The sequence below is a fragment of the Coregonus clupeaformis genome, chromosome 16 (assembly GCF_020615455.1).
Source record: "Coregonus clupeaformis isolate EN_2021a chromosome 16, ASM2061545v1, whole genome shotgun sequence".
In the NCBI taxonomy this organism is placed as follows: domain Eukaryota; kingdom Metazoa; phylum Chordata; class Actinopteri; order Salmoniformes; family Salmonidae; genus Coregonus; species Coregonus clupeaformis.
Genome location: NC_059207.1, coordinates 5,041,077 through 5,054,377, shown reverse-complemented (window position 1 = coordinate 5,054,377; position 13,301 = coordinate 5,041,077). Strand labels below are relative to the sequence as shown.

Genomic DNA, 13,301 nt, shown 5'->3' with positions numbered 1-13,301 from the left:
GCTTCTGGGTTCTGGCTTAGTAAACCGTGACAGTATACCTACATTGCAAACTTTCATTCATAGGCTAGGTTGTAGCAACCTCATGATGGGTACAGGGGAAATTAGAGTATCATGTAGTAGCCTAAACCTATCGATGTTACATTGAGCTGGGTGAATGGAATATGAATGACAGTCATCCAATATGCTGTAATAGAAATAAGTTTAAAAAATTATCATCCTCCCTCATCTTAAACGGCACTGACCGCCACTTGTGTATACTAGTCGTTCTGTCTGTCAGATTAGAGTGAGAGGCAAGGGGATTGGCTGTGTTACATGGCTGGAATGATGGTCCCTAGGCCTGATTGACTGTTCTGAGACCAGCAGAGAGAAGGAAGAGGACAGCCTACTCTATCATCAGTCCTGCTTCTAACAGTGAACTCTGAAGTTAATAAAGTCATGAATAATCAGATGATGATTAACATTCTTATATGTTTCAGATTTTTACACTGTATCTAAACTTATATGTACATCAATTAACAATCTTTTAAAGTGAAATGAAATAGAACAGTAGCCACTAGATGTGGTTGTAATGAATAGAGCGGTTTCAGTTTTCTTCTTTCAAATGTGGCTCTATCTTTGAAATGGTTAAACTACAAAATATTAAGACCCCATCACTGACAGATAATACTCTCAGGAACACATATGTGTCTTCTTTTTCCCTCTACATTTCCCAGATGCTAGAACAGAGTGGACAAGACCAGGCACTAACTCAGACTGGGGGGAAAATAACATAATCAATATCATACAACATTATTGCCTGGTGATCATTTGAACTTCCAAATACCTTTCTGATGCATTTCAGTCACTTCAAACCATACTTCATTCAGATTGAAAAAACTGTCAAAAGTACTGATTTGTAATAGACTGTCATAGCTCCAACTCTAAAAGTAAACATTGGCCTTTGATTACATAACATTTTTTACATGGTGGGGTTGCGAAAAATGTTTGATATCAAAATGGGGTGGCGGGCAAAAAAGTTTGGGAACCCCTGGGTTAGTATCTCTGACACCCAGACAGATATGCATGCTATGATCATGAGCTAAAAACAAGTATGGGTAGCTGCAGCCCAATATGGCGACAGGAGTATGGGCGAGTGGGTGTGTCGAAACGAGTGTGTGTATGGAAAGCGAATCAGTGCACCGGTGTTGTATCGACCTGACTGCTGACCTGAGGTGCTGGGCAGTTATATCACGGTTGTGTCGCCAGCGGTAGCTAACATGGTCATGTTTTACCATCACATTATTTTATTTCAAGTAGGATAGCAGCATACACAATAACTATTATTGATAACCATCTAGATGTCACCTTGATACATACATACAGTCTACTACTCAATGGGGAGCGCATGAACAGCAACAACACCGGGACACAGTGCCCTTTGCTCCCGTTTGCCAAGCACTAATGTCCGGCAACGGCGTGGGAAGTAGCTACCTACTGTAGTAGCCAATATGAGGGTGACAGTCACAGTAAGCACACACATACAACACATTAAGTAACAGTACACCCATCATCAGTACTTTTAATAACAAATAAACAATCGTCAGTTTTATAGCTCAAAAGTACAATTATTGTTTAAAACTAACAGTGAAACACGACTCAGAGTCATGGTCTTGCTTCAAAACAGACGTCCAAACTTCCGCGGTATGGTAGCTCAACGTATGGTAGCTGCGTGGTAAGAAACTGAAAAAAATAAACACAACGGTCAATCAAAACAGTCTAACCTATAGCAGAGAGCTTTCGACACACCAACTAGATTCCACATTCCTACTACTTTCCTTTCAACACACCCACTCTGCCATTCTCCAGTCACCATATTGGACTGCAGCTACCCCCTTTTCGCAAAAACGCCTGTCTCTGAAAAGACTTGTCTACCTTTGTAGCTGTATCTACAGTCAGGCAAGGGTTAGGGTTTGGGTTAGGCTAGGGTTACGGCTAGGACTAGGGTTAGGGCTGAGGTTAGGGATAGCGTTAGAGTTAGGGTAGGGCTGGGGTTAAGGGTTAGGGCTGGTAGATAGTTAGTTTGACCACAAGGGTGAAGCCTTGTGGTCATCTATGAACCCCACCAAACCCAAACACCTATATCAGTTGATGGGTTCTGAATTATAAACTAGAAATATCCTTAATCATGTCACAGAGGGAGAGAGAGGAATGCAGGACGTGTAAGTACTGGCAGAACATCTTATTGTTAATTATCAAGTATCCTATGGAAATGAGGAGTGCCATAGTCTGGTTTCTAAACCAGAATGTAAGGGTTATCTGTAGGAGGAATGTATATGGTGGAGGCAATTAAGTACTGAGTAAAAGAAAGACAATCACATGATTACAGTCACTGATGAGTGTGGAGAGCTGTGGATTAGTGAGGAATGGGGTCAAGGTCAGGTCAGGTCACGTTAAGGGAGAAGGAGCAGTTTATTGCCCGCGTTACTTCACTTCCTGCCTATCAATAAACATGTCATGTTTAGAGGGAAGGGAGGATACTTCACCCAAATTGGGGTATATACTTGTGCTGGTGGAAACATGTATTTGTCTTATAGAGCTGTGTGACCCAGTGGGTGAATAAACTTGGTTGAGCTTTACTAATCGTCCGTGAGTTTTACTCGGTTTGTTTAGAACCTAACACAGTTGTTCCCAAAAATGTTTGGCCTGCGACCCGATTTTGATATCCAACATTTTTCGAGACCCCACCATGTAAAATGAGTGATGTATGAAAAATGTATGCACTCCCTAACTGTAAGTCGCTCTGGATAAGAGCGTCTGCTAAATGACTAAAATATAATGTAAATGTTATCAACGGCCAATGTTTACTTTTTAATTGGTGATATGACAGTCTGTAAATAGACATTGTGGTCCAAAACCAACTACCACGCCCCCTACCAATGAAATCCCTTTTGATCTCAGAGTGAATAACATTTACATTTTAGTCATTTAGCAGGCGCTCTTATCCAGAGCCACTTACAGGTAGGGAGTGCATAATTTTTTTTTTTACAAACTGGCCCCCCGTGGGAACCGAACCCACAACCCTGCCGTTGCAAACACCATGCTCTACCAACTGAGCTACATCCATGCCGGCCATTCCCTCCCCTACCCTGGACCAATTGTGCACCGGGATTCAAACCAGGATCTCTAGTGGCAGTGCCTTAGACCACTGCGCCACTCGGGAGGTTAATAAAGCAGTGTTCTCTAATTCACAACCAGACAGATCAGAAAAGATCTAAAACAGAATGGCCAGAACCTTCCTACCAGCACTACTGCTCTATGGATTGAGTAAGTAAGCTACTGTTAATTCTAACATGGAGACAGAGTAAGACTGACTGCATCAGTCAAGTATAAACAGAATGTTCAGTGCAGCATTTCTTCCTGATTTCTAACATGAACATGTGATATCAACAATTATATTCATTAACATAAGACTTTGTTCTTTGTATTTCAGGTTTGGTCTCTGTTTCGGTTTCTCAGTCTCAGACTATGGAGGTCCGTACTGGGGATACCATCACCTTGCAGCGCTCCAATGTTACAACGGCTGTGGGACACATAGCATGGTCAACGGATCAGAGCCTGTCTGTATCTCATCTATGTACGGCTTTAATTCAACAGCTGATCTCCACAATGGTTTTCAAAGGAGCCATTTGCAAATGTTCAGCACCAACACCAGTATCTTTCTTAAAATCACAAAAGTGGAAATAGCTGACTGTGGCCTGTATTTCTGTGGATTGTATCCACATAGCCACATGTTCTTTGTCAACGCAACAGTTCTAAAAATTCAAGGTACGTTATCAACTATTTATCTGGCTTTTGATACATTTGAAAATGTTTATCAACCTATTCAGGAGTTATCATGAAACACAGGCAAACCATTGATGGACATGTTTTTTTATCATTACAATTTGGAGACAAAATAAGTATTTATTCTTACTAATCTCAATGTTATAGGGCACAACGGAGGTGAGGAAATACCATCCAAAAATATTGAGTTCGTCTTTCTTTCTCATGTAGATTAAACATAATAATAATTAAGCAAAATGTTTAGGTTTGTCATTAAAGGACCACCTAGTGATTTAATAAAATGTAATCTAATAGGACATTGTAATGGAACTATCAGTCTAGCAGGAGAGGATGATGATGGAACCATGTACCTCCTTCCCCTGGTTGTGAACCTGGATGTTGTGACTGCTGCTCTACTGATCCTCATCCTGGTCCTCAAGATCAGACGAGACGCAAAAACACACAACACAGGTAGGAGCCCATTTCATGATAATATGGGTCCTGTGAACTACACTTCAAATGTGGATGTTTTTCCCATGACATACTGTAAACTGATGATCAGAAGAGTCAGTGTGTACACTAGAATGGAATGATCTGTTAATCCATTCTCTCGTCTCTCTTTTATATCATATTCAGGACCTGATTCTCAAAGACAACAACAAAATGATCAGGTAAATACTGCATGATTAAATACTGAATTATAAGCAATTCAGAAACAGTGAAAATTACAACTGTAGTCTATGTCATTGTGTTTGCAAATCCAGATGCATTGAATTATTCCGCCCTGAATTTCACCTCCAAGAAGAGGAAGATGGAGAGGAGAAGAGAGAAGGAGCTGGACCCCCATGTAGTGTATGCTGCTACAAGATGACAAAGTGCCATATCTTTGAATGCAAGTTTAAATCCTTCTATATTGTATGTGTAGTTAAAATAAATGTTTAGAAATGTAAATCAGTAAATATCTCTGTAGTGTTTGTGAGTTGTACCTCAGGGCCACTGTAGCTCTCTCCAACTTGGTTAGGCAACAAAGCTCAGTGGTACAGGGTGTGGGTAGTCCCCTGTAGCTCAGTTGGTAGAGCATGGCGCTTGCAACGCCAGGGTTGTGGGTTCGTTTCCCACGGGGGGCCAGTATGAAAAATGTATGCACGCACTAACTGTAAGTTGCTCTGGATAAGAGCATCTAGTAAAATGTTAGAGAGGAAGGGTTAGAAGTCAAAACACAACTGTTTAATGGTTGCAGAGGAGCAGTTGCCTCACTTAACTTAGATGTCTGTTGTGTGTGTTAGTGATTTAAAAAAAATATTTTTATAGGGTGACCCTGAGGGGCAAAGTACCCAGCAGTAGACAATTGCATTATACTGATCACTTATGAAGACAAATAAAGAGATCAATCAAAATGACCTTTGTCGTGATGTTATTTGCCCCTTAGTATTTCCTGTCTTGGCTTTGCACTGATCACAGCCCCCTATTCTGAGAAGCACCTTATAAGGAGAATAGGACTGGGGTTTGAGGTAGAGGAGGGGCCAGTGAGGGTACGCATCACTTCCAGTGGTGTGAGTGACAGGAAGGATCAGCTCAGTGTAGAGTGAGACCTGCTGAGGTGAACATCACTGGGTCTCTCATAGACTAACACTGGGGGATGAAATGTCCCTTATGCTCTCTCTCTCTCGCCCGATTTTCAGTCCACCTGCCATTAGATAGAATTGGCAAAATATTTGTGTGTAAGAGTAAATGCCTGGGTTATTTGAGGGCGTGGGGGGTGGGGTGGGGGGGGCTCTTTACACACGTCTCTTCATTTGTTCATTTGGACGGTAAACACCAGACCCCTGCCGCTCAGTTAGATGTGCAAAGTATGTCAAGAATATAAACAAGCTAAAAGCATTTTCCAAACCCTAAACTGTGCAGGGTTTCTTAAACTATGTATCCTGAGTTATGAGAATACATCTGTAATCACAAACTATTTCTTCTTACTTTGGGTTGTTGGAGGTCGATTTTGGTCACGGGAGGACAGTCAATTTCTCATTTGGGTCTCGAGTTGAAAACGTTTAAGGACCCTACAGCATTCAACAACAGGACAAAGTGCAGATAAAGATTGAGTGTCATCGCAATAGTTTTGTCAACTCTTCCTTCATGGAAAAAAAGAAGGTATTGGTATCAAAAAAAGGTTTGAAATTAGGCCAACAAAAACATATATTATTCAATGCTATTGCGGTTACAACTAGTATTAGTATTTAATGTTGGAGGCTTATGATGCAGCTTTTATGCAGTGGTGGGTCAATTTACATTATGGATAACTTTAACCCTTGGGCTGGGCTGTGTTGGGGTCGGTAGTATAAGCAGCACTAGAGATCCTTCACTGTTTCCTGTCCAAACATCAAAAGAGAAATCATTTCAGTAAATGTTTCATTTCTCTCAAAAAAGAAGCAACCATATCAAGCCAATATTTGATTGCCTTGATCCAGTAACTCTGACTTGATTTATAATGTCTTCTTAAAAATGCAATTCCCGGGAAGCTCAAACTATGGTAAGCTAGAGGACACACATCTAAGATTGTAGTCAGCCAATAAAATATCTTGTTTCAGTGTTCCCTCCTACTGTATGACGGCTACATGTAAAGTGTCATCATATATAAGGTGCCGATAAGGTATCACACGTTCAGACCCACACACTATACAGTGCAGAAGGGACTAATGTTACAATGATGAATAGAGAAGTACTTTTGTTTTACATCAACTTGTGTAAGTGTAAGATATTTTAATTGAGTTCCTTTTTAATCATTTGTAGTATGTAGTTTGAATATGATAAGTGAAGTGGATGTTCTGTCTGTTATGGGTAGAAATGGTTTATCCATGTCTTTGTCTTTGATCCATTTTATTTGTTTGCTTTGACAGTTTGTGCTTTTACCAAACCAAACGTAATCCAACCAGACCCTGTGATGGTTACTGAGCTGGGAGGCACCGTGACTCTCACTTGCCTTTGTCCAGATGAGTCAGTGACCAGATTTCATTGGTTCAAGCAGAGTTTTGGACAGAAACCCCTCCTCGTGGCGTCATGTTTTTATGGTGGCCAAGGCAGTTATTATTCCAACAACTTTATCAAGGACTTTACTGAGACCAAACGTTTGGGTGTGAGGAGAGGAGACTACAGCTGTAACTTGACCATATCCAAGACAGAGCCAGGGGACTCAGCTACATACTATTGTTCCATTACAGCCATCTATGAGCAAACATTTGGAGAGGGAACTGTTTAATTGTCAAAGGTAACACAATGTCTTTCTTCAATTTCAAATGGTGTGGCCCTGTATGTTGATATGTTCGTTCAACTGCTTCATCAAATGCTAGTGATGAATACATGTCTTTTCATGCTCTTCACCAAAACACCTTAGATTTACTTTAGTTACTCACTTTCTTCAGGTTCAGAGTCCAACAGCATGTCTGTGCTCCAGCAGCCTGTGTCTGAGTCAGTCCAGCCAGGAGACTCTGTGACTCTGAACTGTACAATACACACTGAGACCTGTGTAGGAGAACACAGTGTCTATTGGTTCAGACATGGCTCAGGAGAATCCCATCCAGGAATCTTTTACACCGATGGAGACAGGCGTGATCAGTGTGAGAAAAGCCCTGAGGCTGGGTCTCCTACACAGAGCTGTGTCTACAACCTCCCCAAGAGGAACGTCAGCCTCTCTGATGCTGGGACTTATTACTGTGCTGTGGCCTCATGTTGGGAGATACTATTTGGGAACGGGACCAAGCTGGACATTCAAGGTAAATCCCATTTAATCTGTAAATATCCCCAACAATACTGTATTTTTATGCAAATGGCCTACCTCCAAATGATCATATACATTTGTCTCAACAAGCTATACAATATCACATTTAGCATTTGATGCCATATTTTATTGTTTGATGATGTTCCTAAGCGCTCATGAATACAATATGAATTCCCTGATATCCTTTCCACAGTTTCTGAGCATGATTTTCCATTTGATCTGAGTCCTACTGTTCTGGCCTTGGTCGTCTCCAACATCGTTCTGGGGATAGTGACCCTTCTACTTGTCTGGGCGCTGTGCAAGACTCGGAACAGAGATAGCAGAGGTATTACTGTATATCTAATGCATCCAATGTATCTAACGTTATGCTGATGTATCTAATGTTTCATGCATCTCTATGCAATGTACCTTCTGTAAATATCAGTTAAATGACCAAAGTATAAGCATTGTTAATTAACTACATGAGGTTAAAAAGAGATAGATTGTCATAAAAAATAATAGGTGGCCTTCCTCTTTTTCAATCTCTTTGAAGGGAGGACAGATGTCCCAACATCCCAGGGCAATCAGGTACATTTGTCAACATTTATAAACATAGTATATTTTCAGTTTTTACAAGAAACTGCCATTTACCTTTCCTTACGGCTAGTATTCAGCTGTTTGTGCTTTATATGTTATGAAGCTTTATTGGAAGTAATAGGTCACTGTACTAGATGAAGCCTTCTGATCTTTGTGATCGTTGTTAATTTTTCCATGGAACTTCTGTCTGTCACTGTTTCACTGACTGTCAGGTCATTGTAGTGGGTGTACAGTCTGAACAGTCATGTCTTTTGTGGAGTGTTTTCTTCCACAGGAGAATATAAACATTATATAATAGATCATGCTATCATCATAATGTATTTTCTCATGGCTCCACCCCCCTCAGAATCAAGACAGTGACGTGTTGAACTATGCAGCTGTGAGTTTCACCCCCAAGAAGAACTCCTCCTCCTCTAGAAGAGCAAGAGAGAAGACCAGCAGAGAGGATGCAGTGTACTCTGAGGTCAGATATCTGCAGCAGCAGTGAAAGATATCACCACTGTCACAAACACATCAAGAATAACTTTTTTTTAAACTAATTGTAGCCTAATGAAACAGCTTTTAGTAATTGAAATTAGTATGGAATTTACAATGCAACAAAAAAAATGTAATTTTAACATTGTCTGTATGTTAGATGTACAGTGGGGGAAAAAAGTATTTAGTCAGCCACCAATTGTGCAAGTTCTCCCACTTAAAAAGATGAGAGAGGCCCGTAATTTTCATCATAGGTACACGTCAACTATGACGGACAAAATGAGAAAAAAACAAACAGAAAATCACATTGTAGGATTTTTAATGAATTTATTTGCAAATTATGGTGGAAAATAAGTATTTGGTCACCTACAAACAAGCAAGATTTCTGGCTCTCAGAGACCTGTAACTTCTTCTTTAAGAGGCTCCTCTGTCCTTCACTCGTTACCTGTATTAATGGCACCTGTTTGAACTTGTTATCAGTATAAAAGACATCTGTCTACAACCTCAAACAGTCACACTCCAAACTCCACTATGGCCAAGACCAAAGAGCTGTCAAAGGACACCAGAAACAAAATTGTAGACCTGCACCAGGCTGGGAAGACTGAATCTGCAATAGGTAAGCAGCTTGGTTTGAAGAAATCAACTGTGGGAGCAATTATTAGGAAATGGAAGACATACAAGACACTGATAATCTCCCTCGATCTGGGGCTCCACGCAAGATCTCACCCCGTGGGGTCAAAATGATCACAAGAACGGTGAGCAAAAATCCCAGAACCACACGGGGGGACCTAGTGAATGACCTGCAGAGAGCTGGGACCAAAGCAACAAAGCCTACCATCAGTAACACACTACGCCGCCAGGGACTCAAATCCTGCAGTGCCAGACGTGTCCCCCAGCTTAAGCCAGTACATGTCCAGGCCCGTCTGAAGTTTGCTAGAGTGCATTTGGATGATCCAGAAGAGGATTGGGAGAATGTCATATGGTCAGATGAAACCAAAATATAACTTATTGGTAAAAACTAAACTCGTCGTGTTTTGAGGACAAAGAATGCTGAGTTGCATCCAAAGAACACCATACCTACTGTGAAGCATGGGGGTGGAAATGTCATGCTTTGGGGCTGTTTTTCTGCAAAGGGACCAGGACGACTGATCCGTGTAAAGGAAAGAATGAATGGGGCCATGTATCGTGAGATTTTGAGTGAAAACCTCCTTCCATCAGCAAGGGCATTGAAGATGAAACGTGGCTGGGTCTTTCAGCATGACAATGATCCCAAACACACCGCCCGGGCAACGAAGGAGTGGCTTCGTAAGAAGCATTTCAAGGTCCTGGAGTGGCCTAGCCAGTCTCCAGATCTCAACCCCATAGAAAATCTTTGGAGGGAGTTGAAAGTCTGTGTTGCCCAGCGACAGCCCCAAAACATCACTGCTCTAGAGGAGATCTGCATGGAGGAATGGGCCAAAATACCAGCAACAGTGTGTGAAAACCTTGTGAAGACTTACAGAAAACGTTTGACCTGTGTCATTGCCAACAAAGGGTATATAACAAAGTATTGAAAAACTTTTGTTATTGACCAAATACTTATTTTCCACCATAATTTGCAAATAAATTCATTAAAAATCCTACAATGTGATTTTCTGTTTGTTTTTTTCTCATTTTGTCCGTCATAGTTGACGTGTACCTATGATGAAAATTACAGGCCTCTCTCATCTTTTTAAGTGGGAGAACTTGCACAATTGGTGGCTGACTAAATACTTTTTCCCCCCACTGTATATAATGATCCTGTAATGTCTTAAATAGCCATACATTTTTACAGCTTGTAAGAAATAATCTGACAGAGAATCCCATTTTTGCTGTATGACTGTGTGTTTTTAACATAATAAATCATTCATTTATACTGTGCCCTGCAAAAGTAATTGAAAACAGAAATAACGGAAAAGTGGTGCGTGCATATGTATTCACCCCCTTTGCTATGAAGCCCCTAAATAAGATCTGGTTCAACCAATTACCTTCAGAAGTCACATAATTAGTTAAATAAAGTCCACCTGAGTGCAATCTAAGTGTCACATGATCTCAGTATATATACACCTGTTCTGAAAGGCCCCAGAGTCTGCAACACCACTAAGCAAGGGGCACCACCAAGCAAGCGGCACCATGAAGACCAAGGAGCACTCCAAACAAGTCAGGGACAAGGTTGTGGAGAAGTACAGATCAGGGTGGGGTTATAAAAAAATATCAGAAACTTTGAACATCCCACGGAACACCATTCAATCCATTATTAAAAAATGGAAAGAATATGGCACCACAACAAACCTGCCAAGAGAGGGCCGCCCACCAAAACTCACGGACAGGCAAGGAGGGCATTAATCAGAGAGGCTCAAAGAGACCAAAGATAACCCTGAAGGAGCTGCAAAGCTCCACAGCGGAGATTGGAGTATCTGTCCATAGGACCACTTTAAGCCGTACACTCCACAGAGCTGGGCTTTACGGAAGAGTGGCCAGAAAAAAAGCAGTTTCTTCAAGAAAAAAATAAGCAAACATGTTTGGTGTTCGCCAAAAGGCATGTGGGAGACTCCCCAAACATATGGAAGAAGGTACTCTGGTCAGATGAGACTAAAATTGAGCTTTTTGGCCTTCAAGGAAAACGCTATATCTGGCGCAAACCCAACACCTCTCATCACCCCGAGAACACCATCCCCACAGTGAAGCATGGCGGTGGCAGGGACTGGGAAAATTGTCAGAATTGAAGGAATGATGGATGGCGCTAAATACAGGGAAATTCTTGAGGGAAACCTGTTTCAGTCTTCCAGAGATATGAGGTTCACCTTCCAGCAGGACAATTTACATTTTAGTCATTTAGCAGATGCTCTTATCCAGAGCGTCTTACAGTTAGTGAGTGCATACACTTTCATAATGGCCCCCCGTGGGAAACGAACCCACAACCCTGGCGTTGCAAGCACCATGCTCTACCAACTGAGCTACTTGGGGCTTAAAGATTGCTGTACACCAACGGAACCCATCCAACTTGAAGGAGCTGGAGCAGTTTTGCTTGAAGAATGGGCAAAAATCCCAGTGGCTAGATGTGCCAAGCTTATAGAGACATACCCCAAGAGACTTGCAGCTGTTGTTGCTGCAAAAGGTGAAAGGTGGTTCTACAAAGTATTGACTTTGGGGGGGTGAATAGTTATGCACGCTCAAGTTTTCAGTTTTTTTGTCTTATTTCTTGTTTGTTTCACAATGAAAAATATTTAGCATCTTCAAAATAGTAGGCATGTTGTGTAAATCAAATGATACAAACCCCCCCAAAAATCAATTTTAATTCAAGCTTGTAAGGCAACAAAATAGGAAAAATGCCAATGTGGGTGAATACTTTCGCAAGCCACTCTGTACATCTCTATTCTCTGTCTACAGAACATCTCTGCAACCACATATATAAAACATAATATGATTAAATGGAATAGCAGTTTAGCTGAATATGTGTCAGGCTCCATCACACCATTAAAAATGGAAGAACACTAACACACATCTATTTCTTATCACAGAAGAGGTGCCTTTTTATTTAACCATTCTATAACCATGTTAATTCTCATTGATATACAAATAACATTTTCAAGAGAGACCTGGTTCTTGAGAATCTCTCTGACTCCACATACCACATAGACAAACATGTATATGATTTGCAATAAATGCTCTCTTTGTAAGAAGTGCAGTGTCGGTTCACACACCTACCAGGAAGGGTGTTATTTGATGTATCTCCCACCAATCAGAGAAAAATGTTATTTTCTGCCTTTCTCTGTAACTGTCAGGAAAGAAACCTACTGATCACAGTACTGCACCAGTCCATTTGGTTCAGGGCAGGGGAGAGTAACAACTCAGGACGGATTGCAAGATGACCCCATTATTCATCTGTATGGTGACTCTGCATCTCACTTGTAAATCTAGATGTGCATATCTAGACTGCCTAGTATATTTCTCCTGTGTTTCAGTAGCTATTTACTGTAAGATAACTGGCATTGTCCTGTACCTTGGCTCAACTTATTGACATGGCTTTACTGTAACTCTTATGCAAATTAGGATGTGAAATTATTAATTTTACGCATACATCAATTAGCCAAACATGAGCCCTTTACCTCTGGATGATTTACACCATGGGCAAATATTTCCCTCTCCAACTATGTCCTCTGTCCTGTGTGTTCTAGATGGGACCATGCATCCCATTGTATCTCAGCCTGTGCTGACAGAATTGGTGCCCCTAGGGGGATCTGTGACTCTGGAGTGTTTCTCCACTGTAGACTCAGTGTTACCCTGTATATGGCTAAAACACACACCGGGACATGGACTTGTATACATTGTAACAAACTACTATGAAAAGGTGCAATTCCAGGGAGATTTCGCAAATACGTCTCGTTTTGAGGATGATTTTAGTTTTAATTTGACCCTTTGGAATGTTGCCCATATCGTATCATTGTGTAATATTCTGGTATAATGCATCTTATTTTGGAGATTGTGCATATCTCATGATTCAAGGTCAGTAAAGAAACTGAAAGTTTAGTAGCAATCTATGTTTCCAGTTTCAATTTCTGATAATTTTTCCATCAGAATGTCTAAATGTTGTGTGGTTCTCTTTGGCCAATCAATCAACTCAAGTGAACCGTAACCAGGCTGGACATTGAGGGAAAGACAT

At 41.0% G+C, this 13,301-nt stretch overlaps 1 long non-coding RNA gene across 1 annotated transcript; it reads left to right on the top strand.

Moving 5' to 3' along the window:
* Window positions 1-7,784: 7,784 nt before the first annotated feature.
* Window positions 7,785-8,640, top strand: LOC123492714. The gene is made up of 3 exons (XR_006661842.1): window positions 7,785-7,895; window positions 8,103-8,137; window positions 8,493-8,640. It is a non-coding gene; the product is annotated as an uncharacterized LOC123492714 (long non-coding RNA).
* Window positions 8,641-13,301: the final 4,661 nt, after the last annotated feature.